The sequence below is a fragment of the Lathyrus oleraceus genome, chromosome 5 (genome assembly GCF_024323335.1).
Source record: "Lathyrus oleraceus cultivar Zhongwan6 chromosome 5, CAAS_Psat_ZW6_1.0, whole genome shotgun sequence".
Lineage (NCBI taxonomy): Eukaryota > Viridiplantae > Streptophyta > Magnoliopsida > Fabales > Fabaceae > Lathyrus > Lathyrus oleraceus.
Window position 1 is genome coordinate 300,199,117 of NC_066583.1, and position 12,946 is coordinate 300,212,062.

Genomic DNA, 12,946 nt, shown 5'->3' on the forward strand with positions numbered 1-12,946 from the left:
TTTATTAAAGAACAATGGTGTTTCAAAATAATTTTGTATAAGAAGATTAATAGTTTATATATAGATGATTATAAAAAATTATCTATTTAAAATATCTATTTTTATTTTGACAACAACGAATTTCAATTATATTTTCACTATACATTAAAATTAAAATTGGTTAGAACAATTAAAATACGAGTATTATTGTAAATCAGAAGTGTGTTGTTCACAAAATCGGTTCGATTTGGTCATCTTAGATGTATTATGATGCAAGAACTAGTATTGAAGAACCATAAGTTTCTTCAATACAATTAAATTTGTGTGTTTCTAAAGGAAATAAAAAATTTGATAAATTGAGTTTTTCATTACATTAATTGCTGCATTAACTAAAATAACATACAAATGTTTATTGTATACTCACAACCATAAGTTTGTGAAGTTATTTTTTCAGACTAAGATCTCAATTTCTGATTTTTTTTATCCAGAACTTTCTTGATAAGTATCACATTTATTATTAAAATTGATATTGAACATTTTGTACACTACTCCAAATAACACATCTAACATCGGCCACAAAATACATTTAACCTCGACTACACAAGCGAGGTAACAAAGGGCATCATGAAAAACAATCACTTGACATCTCAGTGTTTTTAAAACCGAAGTTATAAATTAAAAGGTTGTGGGTTTGATCCCCATCATCAGCATTTTTATTATTTTCAGAACTGGATGGGTCGCCCAATGTTATTACCTCGGGTTTATGTAAACATCGAGGTAATATCTCAATGTTATTACCTCGATTTTTTTTGTACATTTTTCCAATTTATCAATCTGAAACATTGTACCATAAATATTCATTAATTAAACCAAATGCAAACCAAAAATGACACACACGTTATAATTTTATATCAAAACTAAAACAAAGAATTATGAAACAAAAGCAATAGCCAAAATGGAAAGTTTTGTAGGTTGTCCAATAGGATTTGTCACTGGTCCTTAAGCACCTATAGTTTGAACAACATTTGAAACTATTAACTATAAATTTTAAAGGGATATAAAACATTTACTTACTAGTTTTCCCATATCTCCTCTTCATGATCACGACGAACAACATGCATATCATATATTTTATGTAAACATATTTTGTAGATTCCTAAAACAGAAACATTATACATTTTATCAATTTCTCAATCTGAAATATTGTACCACAAATATTCATTATAAATCAACAAACATTTGAAACTAATTAGGTCAATCAACAAAAAATTTAAATATATAGTACAATGATTAAAAAGGAGTAAAATAATTAATTATAAATTTCAAAGGGATATAAAATATTTACTTACTAGTTTTCCCATATCCTCTCTTCATGATTACGACACATCATCTGAATCATTTTCTTCATATTCTTGACGTACATGTGTTGCTAAACAAGACGTCTTATAGTTAAAATCTTGATTTTCATCAATACTATCGGGAAAATGTTACCTTGAAGAACAATTGACCATCTAGTATTTCACTCCATTCTCATACTCTTTAGTTAAACTATTGGCTTTTATCCAACTACGATCCATAATCACATGAAACTTCTGAAAAAAATAAAAATAGTACACAACCAACAAAAATAAAGTTTCTCAACAACAACAACAACAACAACAACAATAATAGAGAATAACAGGAACAACAGTAATGGACCAAGGCAACAAAAAGAACAACAACAACAATAATAACATACTGGAGAATAATGGTGAAAGAGCTTTTTGATTCGCTAGGGTTTCTTAGAGAATAAGTGTTCTTTCGTTGGCTGGAGAAGAAGTATTCTTTCGCTAGGGCTCGAGAAGTGAATGAGGTAGACATTGAGGGAATATCTTCGATGTAAAATCTATAAAAGATAAAGGCGCATTTTTGGTTCCAAAAAGAATAAAATATTAGAGAGTATTTATCTTAGTTTTAATGAAAACCGAGGTAACATATCCGACATAAAATCTATAAAAATAAAGGCGTCTTTTTGGTTCCATATAAAACATAAAACTGCAGAAGCTGGAAATCGAATCTCAAACCCTGAGCACATATTTATATCGAATTTTCATAAAACCGAGGTAACAAATAGATTTTTTTAATCTAAAAATAAAATAAGACGCTCCTGATACATACATCCTTGATTTTATATTGTTCGTGGTGAAAACTTCGTCATAAAAAGCGTTATTTATTGTAGTGGTAACATATGTTCATAAAAAAGGACTAGAAGATCCATTCTTTAGACGTCTAAACTTAATTGTATGACTTATAATTGTGAGATCATAAATTCTAAATTAGTTAATTGAAACACACAAAATATGAATATTAAGATATTTATTCTCATTAAGTCAACAAGTTAATATAAGATAATTATCCCCTTAACTTACAAATTGTTTTATGTTAATACCCTAAAATGTCTCATATAAGTAAGCTTTTGGATGTATTATGATTATTCAATTGCTCAAATATAATACTGTCATACCCTAAAGTTTGCCCTCCCTTTTTCAATTTTTCACTCAACCTTTGATTTGAGATTCATCTGCACACATTCATATATCATTCATGTGCATCATTCATTCATTGATACTTGATAGTTGATCACTCTAGATTCAAAGCTTGTGACTTGCAAACCTAGGGTTTGCTTGTGGATCAAACCTTAGAGATGCGGCATGGCTATTCAGCTGATCATCTTGGGAATAAAATCCTAATTTGCTTGATCTTTGAGATGTGGATTCAGGGAGACCTCATCATGACATTCCTCAGGGCATTAAAACCCTAAATTCTTTATGATATGGTTATGGGACCTTGTGGATACTCTTTGGGTCTTGTCTTGGCTATCTAAACCCTAGTTTAGGGCTCATGCATTGGATATTTGCTCGTGAAGCATCTTGATGGATTCAAAGGCCTTGATTGAAGGGTATGCCTCATGGAAACCCTAATTAGGGAAGATGTGGTCCTAATGTGCCTTGTGGCTTGACTTTTCATCTGATGGCATTGGAAATCCCAATCTCTTAATCTATGGGACATATATTCAAGAGACTTTATTATGGCATTCCTCGGGGCATCAAAACCCTAATGTTGTCTCCGTTTCATTGGAGGGCCTCCTAACCCTAGTTATATGTGTTGTGTGCTTCACTCAACTTCTCACTAATGTTGTTGCCATTAAGTATAGACGTCTAAACTACTGTAGAGGCACTTCTAGTCCAAATTAATTTAGCTAGAACATTCAATGGTTTATTAATGTCTAACCTGCACTAGATGACAGTACCAGGATAGAAACATTCCACTGAACCAGGCTAAGAACCCTACAATCATAAGTCAGAACAAGCTATAAGCACCAAGTCAGAAGTGAATCAAGACATGCTATAGTGAGACAATGAGTTGGTTAATTAAGGCATGCAGTGAGGTTATGTAGAAACCAGGACATCAATGCATCATGAAGCAATGCAAAGCCAAGTCAACCTGTTACTTCATACCATTTACCAAGCCATGTTTCATAAATCAAGAACCATGCCCTGAAACAATGCATAATATTCAGTTCAGATTCAACCACAAGCCACAAACTGAGCACAAGACTGCAAAATTAAATATAGGCCAGGTCAGAATTGCAGAGGTAAAAACCATGATTCAATGCAGCTCATCATATCAGAACAAACAAAGGCATCACAAAATTCTACGACACCATGGTACTCAGTCCACAAACCAATAATTAACGACCTAATTAGAATTCACATAGCAACATCTGCATTTAATTTCAAATCCATTCAGCAGAAAACTAACTAGCTGCTAAGCAAAAACCTAATGTTGCAGCTTAACTGACTTCTACATTAATAAGCCAACACTAACATTATCAATTGCCAGCTAATGGATTGCATAATAAGTCATCAACAATAAAATTCATTATAACAAAATTCACTCATCTAACAACCTAACAGAAATCGAGTTTCACCACTAACTGGTCCCTAATAACTAATTGATTCAAGTTCACCAACATAACTAGCCTTTTCACTGAGCTCAAGGCTCTAACTAACTAAGTTTTTCAGTTAACTCAGTGAGCCATCCTAACCAACTCCCAACCTGTTTTCAACTAATTCTGAAGCTAGTTCCTAAGCTCCTGATCCCAAACCGCATCTTCATATAACTCATTCTCCATCCTCCTTCACATCACCTTTTCAGTGCCTTCAAATTCACTATGCATAATCTATCAATTCCTCATCCAGAGCTCACATCCCATAGCCATTGAAGCTTAAATTTGCTTGAGCTAGGACACATCAGAACCTCGCCTCTCTCCGCTCATTCCGCCATCACTCACAAGAGAAGAAGAAGGAGAAGAAATATTCAAAGTTCAAAAACGAAGAAGAAAAGTCAGAATCTTTACCTGGAAGTAGAATTCCATTGGAGTTCATTGTCTTCACCTTCGAGATCTCCGACAAGGTAACTTTCAAAGTCCTCTTTTCTCCAAATTCCAGTTACTGACATGTGAGGATTAGGGAGAATATTCAAAGTCCCAACCCGGGGGCTTTGAATCTATGCATCAAGGGTTTTATTTATGATTGATATCTTAGGGTTCTTGAGAGGTTTGGTCCAATTTTGGATTTAGAGCACGAATTAGGTAAAGTCGAGGGCATATTAGTGATGAGTGGAGGGAGATGGTTCAGGTGGTGTGTTTGTTCCCCATTTCTGGTGGCCGCCACCGCCGAAAGCGATTTCCGGCGTGGTGGTGTTCATACGGAATGATCGGAGCTCAACTAGTTCACCTGGCGCGTAAATGCAATTTAAACTTCGTTTTATTTTTATTTTTCTCCACCTGCTGATTATTGTTAATGATTCATTCTCCACATGCTCATTCACTCCTTGGTGGTTCTGAATGGGCCAAATGTACTGGGCTTAGTGCTGATTTACTCTTCATCATCCCAAATTGTGTTTCAAACCCCCTTTGACCAAAGATAGTTTTTAGTGGGCCTTGCCACAAAAACCAAGTGCATGTGCACTATGACACCTTGTTTCAGGGCCTCTACCCCCTGTTGAAGCCCATTATTATTAATTATTTTTAACCATGTTTTGGTTAATTGCCTTAGCTTTCTTAATTGTTGATTAATTAGACTAATTAGGATTAACATTTTTAGAATTTAATTAGAATTAGAATTTTAATCTTGATTATGATTAATTGTTTTAATTAGAGATAATTAGAATAATTAATTTTAATTATATTTTAATTCTAGATTTAATTCCCTAATTGGTTTCCCATGTAAATTAACTATTTTAACTCTAGGGTCTAGTCATATATTTTCATATTCCCTTAGATTAGGGCTTGATTTAGATTAATTGATCTTTATAATCATTAATTTTCATGTGATATTTTATGATTGATGATTTAATTTGATCCTAATGTTTCATGATCCCTTAGTGTAAGATATGTACATATCATTTAACCTTTAGATTAGGTTGTACATAATTAACCCTTAATCCATCCCTTTGATTCAAGTTGATCAAAAGAAATTTTGATTAACTAAGTCTTTTGATTTATGTATAATCCCATATTCTATTCAAGTGATCAAAAGTCCCTTAATCACTTGATAAGACTAATATTTGTAATGTTGTGGATATCAAGGCCTCAAGTTCATACTTTCAATCAAGGCATCCCAGAGAAATCAAGTAGTGGACTATACAAAGCATATCAAAGGTGTTTCTCTAAGAGTTTATCAATCATGATTCAAGTTGTATTACATGAGCCTTAAGTAACAAAGAATGATGATAGTGGAGAATTATTATCCTTGTCTAGGGTATCCTTGGGTACGGGACAAATGAGCCGTTGCTCAAGGTATTCGCCTTTGTTCATAGACTTTAGTGCAATTCGAATTAAATGATTGAAAAAGTCTTCATCATCACAAGTAGAAGCATGGATTCTTCTTCAACAACTTGAAATTTATGATGAGAATCACATGTCATGAGCCATAAGTAACAAATAATGATTAGAGTGGAGAATTGTTATCCTTGTCTAGGGTATCCTTGGGTACAGGACGAATGACCTAGTTGCTCAAGGTATTTGCCTTTGTTCATAGACTTTAGTGTGGTTCATATCAAATGAATGCCAAGTATTCTTCATCTTCCATTATCATACATCATTTATCTTGTCTCAATCTCTTGATGTCTTTGTTTCGTCCATTGTTGGCCGAACTACGAAAGCTCTGACTTTCTCATTGCACGGTGAGAATACGTAGGCACGTGGATTCAATTCTACGTGAGCTACCCTATTTATTTCTCCATTCATAAATCAATACCATCTTTTTGAGATCAAATATATTTTTTCTTGGATTCCATGCACATCCTTTTAGGACGAGTTAATCGGAGTCCACCTTGTGAACCAAGAGTTGTTTGTCTGTGAAACCAAACATTTAATCCTCTTTTACTCTTTGGTTCATAGTTTATTCCTTCATGGATCCAATATACCATTCTTCTTTGGTTTCAAATTGGTTGTTCCCTATAGATATATTATTCCCTGTACCAAACAACACTTTCTTGTGGGTCCCATACATATCCTTTTAGGACAAAATAGTCGGAGTCCACCTTGTGAATCAAGAGATGTTTGGCTATGAAACCAAACACTTTATTCCTTCTTTTTTGGCCAATACATATGTTTACTCTTTAGTTCAAAGTTCATTTACCTTTATGGTTTCCCATGCTACCATTGTATTTTGGTATAAGTTATATTTTTCATCACTTTCAATCTCTTTCCTTTGTTCTCGTGGTTCCACGAACTACGGATGCTCTGACTTTCTCATTGCACGATGAGAATACATAGGCACAAGGGTGTGAATCCTTGGCGAGCACATCCCTAATTATTCCTTCTGCCTTAGGGCACCATCCATGTCTTTCATGATCCATCATCTACCTTCAACCATTAAACCATTCACCCCCACTGACATACTATTTCTTTAAACCCAAATACCACTTTTATTTGGAATTCCATATATACCCTTTTAGTATGTTTAAACAGAAGTCCACATTTGTACCAAGACTTATTTGTCTGGTCAACAAACATTTTATTCCTTATTTTTTGGCCAATACACATGTTTCCCTCTATGGTACAAATTTCATTCCCCTAATGGATTCCAATACACCCTTACCTTTGGTTTCAAACCATACTATTTCAGTCACTTTTACCAAAACCTTCGATTCTTTGACTTTGGTTACCTTTCTCTATCACTCCATTCATCTCCATGGACCATTAATCGCTACATACATTCAAAACCTTATACCTTCATTCACTTCATGCGATATACTGTTATCTTTGAGCCAAATACAATATCTCTTTGAGCTCCGTCTTGTGTCTGCTTGTGAACTAAGAACTGTTTAACTATGAAGTCAAACACTTATTTCTCTTTGTTTTTGGTCGTACCATATAGTGGCGAACGCTTCAGCTAACCACATATTGGTTAACGCCAATTTTCTCTTGAGTTCATATTTCACCCTTTTTTGGAGTCAAACAATACCATTCTTTGGTTCATACCATATTTGTTATCACAACTCTTTTCATCTCCCACAATTAGTTCTATGAACTACGGAGCTCTAATTTCCTTATTGCACTATAAGGATACGTAGGCATGAGGACCCCAATCCTCTCTGATCACTTTATATATTTCTCTTATTTTCCCTTTATTCTTTCGCGAGTAATCTTTAGATATAACACTCATTCAAGAAAGAACAATCAAAACGGACCCCATTGAGTACAACGGATGTGAGGGGTGCTAATACCTTCCCCTTGCATAACCGACTTCCTTACCCAATTATCTCTTTTCCCTGGGTTTTATCGATGTTTTCCCTTTCCTTCAGGAATAAATAAAGTTTGATGGAGACTCTGTTGTATGTTCGAACGTGCGATGCCTTCGAGTATATTTTTGCTAGCTTTAATTACGTTAAGATGAGTTTTCAAAGAATTTTGAGAAAATCTATTTTATATGAATCATATACTTTAGGGTATATCTTGCTCCAATAATTGGATACTTGTTTGAAGTCCAGTAGACTGATTATCAATTGATAAATTAATTTTCTCAATATTTGGAGAAGAAAATAAGCAGCTGGAAGTGTGAACTAGAAGTTCAAATTACAATTTAAAATAAAATCTTATTATATCACTTTGATCCTTGAAGTTCAAAATACAACTCATTTGAAAAGTTTATAAACAAAAATTATCAGTTGTTAATACTTCACACAAAGTGGATTCTTCTATTGGAAAATATAATATTACAAATGAGTTATAACCACGCCTGAAGCGTGGTAGGAAAGTCAGTTTCAATGTTAAAAATTATCTACCAAATAAAGAAACTAAAGTTAATAATGACCTTAGTGAGAATATGAAAACTCTAAGAGCACTTTGACATAATTTATTTTTGAGCTCCAGAAGAACTAATCAAGTACCTGAAATTTAGGAAAAATAAAGAGATCTCTACAAATTATGTCATGAATGGAATATGATGGAACAAAAAATAAAGTCAATGTTGACAATATCTTTGTATACAATATAGCGCTAAAGATGATAAATGATAACAAGGATTATGAGGCAGAGTCTATCAAAGATTGTAGACAAAATGAGAATTGGCCAAAATGAATATTATCTATTGAAAAAGAATTGAACTCACTTTGCAAGTGACTCGATTTTGAACTTGTAGTCCGAACACCTAAAGGTGTGAAATCAATTGAATATAAATGAGTTTTTGTAAAAAAGCAAAATAAGAATGGTGAAATTGTGAGATACAAAACTTGAGTTGTTGCTAAATAATTTTCACAAAGATATAATATTTATTTTGATGAAACATATCCACCTACAATGGATGAAATTCAATTTTTGATATTTAATTAGCCTTATAGAACATTAATGACTTAATTTGAACATGATGAATATTGTAACAACTTATTTGTATGACTTAATTGATAGTCACATTTACATGAAATTGACTAAATTTTTTAATATATTAGAGATGCATAACTTTGGATCTCCACCATCAAATTGAATAAGTCTCTCTATGGGGTAAAACAATCTTGATACATGTGGTATAATCGTCTTAGCGAATATTTGATAAGGGAGGGATATACAAATAAATCTATTTATCCTTGTATTTTTATAAAAGGTATGAATTTGCAATAATAGTTGTTTATGTGGATGACATAAATATTATTGATACTCCTGAAGAGCTTCCAAAAACTATAAATTATTTAAAGAAAATGTTTGAGATGAAGGGTTTGAAAAAGACAAAGTCCTTACTAGGTGAACATTTGAACGATATAATTTTTTTACACCAAGAAACTTATATAGAAAAAGTGATAATATATTTCTATATGGACAAATCTCAAATGTTGTCTACCCCGATGATGTTAGACCATTGGATTTAGATAAGATTCTTTCAGACCTCGAGAAGAGAATGAAAAACTACTTGGTCAAAAAGTATCATATCTTAGTGTAATTCAAGAATTTATATATCTTAAGTATACATGCCATGATATATCAATTTATGTCCATCTGTTAGTAAGATATAGTTCTTCACCTACACAAAAAAGTTGAAACAAAGTCAAACAAATACTTTGTTATCGTAGAATTGTAAGTTACTTATCATATCCTTATAATGGTAGATCACAAATATGTTTATTTGTAGAGGTACAACCGTTTCATGGAGATCTATAAAATAACTCATGGCAACAACTTCATCAAATCTTGCATAACTATTAGCACTATGTGAAGTCACTTCCAAGAACTTTTAAGCAACTACTATAAAGAATATCATCTCATATATAAATGTATGCATGAGGGGGGAGAAATAAATAAGTTTTGCACTCTTTTTCCCTTCACAATGGTTTTGTCTCATTGGGTTTTTCATGATAAGGTTTTTAATGAGACAGTTTTTTTTCATTCACAGAGTATTTGTACTATTTTTCCTTCACTAGATTTTTTAATAAGATTTTAACGAGGTATATCTTTAACGGACGTCCAAGGTTGCGTTATGAGTAGTATTTAATATGGATGTTTGTTTTCCCTAATAATTTAATATATTTTAATTCAATGATTAAATGTAATTGATATTTATATTCAGTACTATTCATGTTCTTTCAACTTACATGTATATCCTATAAATATGACTTATATTACAATCTAAATGACACACTTGACAAGAATCCAATACAAATCTTTATTCTTTACTCTCTAATCTTTTCTTCTTTCTTATTATTTCATAACAAATTTGATAATTTGTATGATATTATCTTCAACTTTCACTTCTAAATATTATCACTTCTAAATATTATCTTATGTTATATTTACATGTAGTATATTTTAATTTACTTTTAATAGGTTGAAATCATGTGCTTATAAGATTGGTTTTTATGTCTCCCACTTGTCATTTAAAGAGGATTTATTTAGTGGACTATTTACTAAATTTTATTAGGAAATTCGTTTTCTTTCATATATCTTTCTTTACTTACGATTGGTCTGATGTGGCCCAAACACTTTGTTTTCTCTTTTTATCATCAATATCTTTGGGTGTCACCAATAACTGTTTGGATGTTTTGGTGTCAATATAGTTATGATATAGTTACAATGTTTTTACATTTTCAATTCAGCTAAAAAAACATTAGTTCCTGACATATTTGTTTTGAAAGTTCTTTCATTTCATGTTACCTTTGCTCTTAACCTTTTTCTACTTACATATAATTTTATCATACTTTTTTACCTTAGCTTTATTGTTTCTGCCCCTAACCAGATCACAAATATAGAACCATCTTTTCCTTTTTAAATATTAGAAGTGATTTTATTGCTGGCACTTTAAAACTAGGGTCCACACATACATTGATATTTCTTGATTGAATGGCTAGTCAAAAGCAAACACCAACTCTCTAGAATTACAACCAGATTCAGTTGATTTGTTTTGGTAAAGCCACAAGAACAATAATTGAAACATCCTATGAAAATTACTTGACGATCCTTGACATGGAAAGTTCTTGAGAAAATGACTAGCACCATTTGTATTGTGGGGCACAAGTTAGAAGTACACACAATAACTACCACCATTTGTACTGTGGGGCACAAATTTCAAATTTGCTTGGGAGATTAATGCATACTCGTGACACTTTATCTTGTGTTAGCTTAGATATATGTTGAAAAAAAGGTTGCTTTCTAAGCTTCCATTGCCATGTGAAAAGTTAAATTAGAGGTTAGCATGTGGATGAGGTTGATGTCTTTGTCTAAGCTTTTACCCACGTTGGAGTTTCACTTTCAACTTGGAAAATATCTCTTTGGCCATAAAACCAAGGATGATACGGTAGGTCCACCACAAGTTGGGCCAATTTCCTCTTTCATGTCCTGTTTCATTCAGGGAGGTTCTCACGGGAAGAATGGCTCTAACCTCGAGTTCGCGATCTTACGTCTATAATATATTAGTATATTACATTGTGTCTACAAGGGATTGTACTAGGTGAGTGTTAAATGTAAAATATCCACACAAAAAATGTGCATAAAGGAACTATTGCCCCTAGTCGAGACTAACGCGCAAAAAGGATCCAACCGTCAAACATGTTTATAGGTTCACTATTCGCTGACAAACTTAGTACGAGTTATATATACGGGATGATATCATCATTGATATTTCGGACCTGTTGCTCAAATAAGGAAAATTGAGGAATGCTTTCGTGACCATCCCTTATCTTGTAGGAGTAGACACGGTGGAATCCAAATACAGGGATTCCATATCCTACAGGAGAACGGAGGAAATCTCTCGACGGAGAATTCGTTACTCTTATCGGGTCTTACTTTAAAGTACAGAGGAAATGAGGTTAGACTCACTCCTATCCCATAGAAGGAGTAATGGTGAAATTACACTATGGTAGTGTCATATCCCGATTTTGGTCCTGATTTTTTTTTATTTTTTATGTTTTCATTTGGCACTTGTTCATTTGCATACATTCATGACCAAAGGCAACCATCCATTCCCAAATCCATATTTTTTTGATAAACATTGGTCATTATCTAGTTTTTTGATCATGGTGTTTTTTGATTATAAAATGGATTCTAACTATTTGACTTTTTAATTTTCAATTTCAATTTAATTTCAAGGTAAATCTAATTCCAAATTTCAAGTTAGTCTTAATTGTGTTTTTACTAATGATTCAAACTCTAATTGATTTTAATTTCCAAATAAATGTTAGAGTTGATATCAAAGTAATTTTAACAAATTATAGATTAATTTGATTTTAATTGGTTTTATTTGGTTTTTTGATGTTAAATTTACATTTTGATTAGTCTCGGATTATTTCTAAAATCCATATCCATTTTTATAACCAAATATCTATTTCCATAAACCAAGTTACAACCATTCTTATTACATTTTTACAAACACTTCAACCAAGTTCAAATTACAATCACAAATTCATTTCAAAATTCCACACCCTTTAACCACATTCAAATCAAATCAAGGTTCAACCAAATTCTCATTCATTCATTAATACCATACATTCAAAATCATATTCAACCATGCGTTCATATCTAGGCCATTACATAACCATGAACCAAATTGCAACATATCTATTTCCATAAACCATGACATTGCACAACCATTACAACATTTCCAAACTCATTTTCATACATACATTTTCATTTACGTTCAATTACCCTTACACAAATCATGTAGCAAACCACACTTTTTTTTACAAATCACGATTACAAGCAATAACAACATCTGTTACGGAGTTATTCCAGAAGGGGGCGGGAGACAAAGCATTGAATCAACTAGAAAAGTCGGTTAGTTCAAAACTTGAAGCTACAGTGACTAGGCAGATACAAGTACAATTTCAAACTACTGGCAAAAGGGACTTTTGAACCACACAACTGCTATTCAACAACAGTTTGATTCTACTCATTCTCCGCTAGCCATCACTTTGAAGGAAACAATTAACTCAGCAT